Raw genomic sequence first — 1,953 nt, 5'->3', positions numbered from 1 at the left:
ATTTTATACTGAAATTTGTGTGGTCGAACATCAACTGGAATCAACAAGTAAGTATATATATATGTATTCTTTTAAAAGATATTATATATATATTAAACTAGATCTTGAGACCATTTGCTATAAACTCATCACTTGTTCCAATTCAGAGATTACATTGCGAAATATTTTTTAAAATATTTCAGAACGGCAGTTACTGCCTTTCAAAGAACACCAATGATACACAATACATTTTCTTTATTCTGTACATTTCAAATACAATTCAACATTATAAAGCGCAGTTTCTCGTTAATTCACAATACATTTTCTTTATTCTATACTTTTCAAATATAATTCAAATTATAAAGAGCACTTTTTAATGAATTCACAATACTTCAATACTCGAAAGAAAAAATTTTAAAGTCCCAGGTTTGATAATTTTTTGGCAAGATGAGAGTCATTTTATTTTAATCGATCGATATTTGAAGGACGAGTTTTCTGGCCCAAAAGATTTTAAAATCGTGTTTGTTTATTCAGAGAACGACAGAATACATTTTTTTTAAACCCCAAAATCTTGAGCTTTTATACAGCGCAATATCCATTAAACGTGCTCAAAGCGTTTTGCAAAGGGTCCCAGAATAACATCACGACTTAACACGTAGAAAGAGACATGACGCCTGTTAGGCGATAATACAATTATTTTTAGAACAAAGACAATGCTGTTAACGGCGGCCAGGAATTCATTTTACACCTGAGTACGGTGAGAGAATGTGAATAAAGAGCCTTTTCCTGGGTTCGAGTCTCGCTCGGCACACAGTTGAGTCCTTGGAAAAGGCTCTTTACTCTCATTCTCTCACCGTACTCAGGTGTAAAATAAGTACATGGCCGTTAACAGTGTTGTCTCTGTCCGGAAAAAAAAATTTAATATCGCTTAACAGGCGTCGTGTCACGTCTTACATGTTAAGTGTTGCTGTTGGCCAGGGACCCCGTGTAAAGCGCTTTGAGCATGTGCAGTGGAGATTACTATAGACTCTGTATAAAAGCTCAATTTTCAACTTTTAACAAGCGAGCTCATTGGTTGTAGAATTTGATAGCACTCACTTTTTATGCAATCTTTTGGCAGCCGTCGGCTGTCACCTTGTGTTTTAACGTAATTTGTTTTGTAAATGTTGCTGCTCGAAGCTCGAAGAAATAAATAGCAAAGTGAAATTGAATGTAAGCTTCAATTTAATAAACAAAAACAGATAAAATGGACTCTTCGCGGTTGCCCATTATCAACAAAACAGGATGAATGAAACACTACAGACGAATGGGATACCAATGTGGTAGACGAATAAACACCACCACTACCACATTATCTCATTCGTCTGTGGTGTTTCATTCATCCTGTTGTGTTGATGAAGGGGAAACCCGAAACGTCCATTTTACCTGTTTTCATAATTAAATTAAAGCTTACATTCAATTTTGTCTTAACTCACTCAATCCTAGAGACTTTTGCTACTTTTCAAAATGTATTAAAAATGAGCATGTGCTAGTTAGATAGTTTTATTCAACTATGATTAACATGCAAAAACTAAATACGAGTACATTAGCTTTGATACTAGATACGCCTATAATTAATTGTCTCAGAAAAATGTAATAAATAGGCATGGGATAAAAGTAACAACCCCGGGTACACTACGGATGTGAGTTAACTCTCTCCTTACTAGCTAGTTTTAGAATTTCCCCCGTAAATTCACACCCACCCAGCACAAAATAGACTTTTCTTACTCAAACAAAAAAATAACAAGTGAGCTCTACAACACATTGTTTAGTTTTTACAGCTGTAATCAAAGAATTTGTTTAAATTTTGGGATGTACAAGAGAAATCAGAATGAGAAAATTGTCGGTTACATCGTAACGAATGTGACGATTTTCCTATGGGTGGTAAGGAGAGGGTCAAGTTTTAACGTAATTTGTTTTTTCGCTAATGTCAGA

The sequence above is a fragment of the Berghia stephanieae genome, chromosome 4 (genome assembly GCF_034508935.2).
Source record: "Berghia stephanieae isolate SIO BIC M18660-M18661 chromosome 4, UCSD_Bste_1.3, whole genome shotgun sequence".
Classification (NCBI taxonomy): domain Eukaryota; kingdom Metazoa; phylum Mollusca; class Gastropoda; order Nudibranchia; family Aeolidiidae; genus Berghia; species Berghia stephanieae.
The sequence above is the reverse complement of the archived record's forward strand: the minus strand, read 5'-3'. Positions refer to the sequence as shown.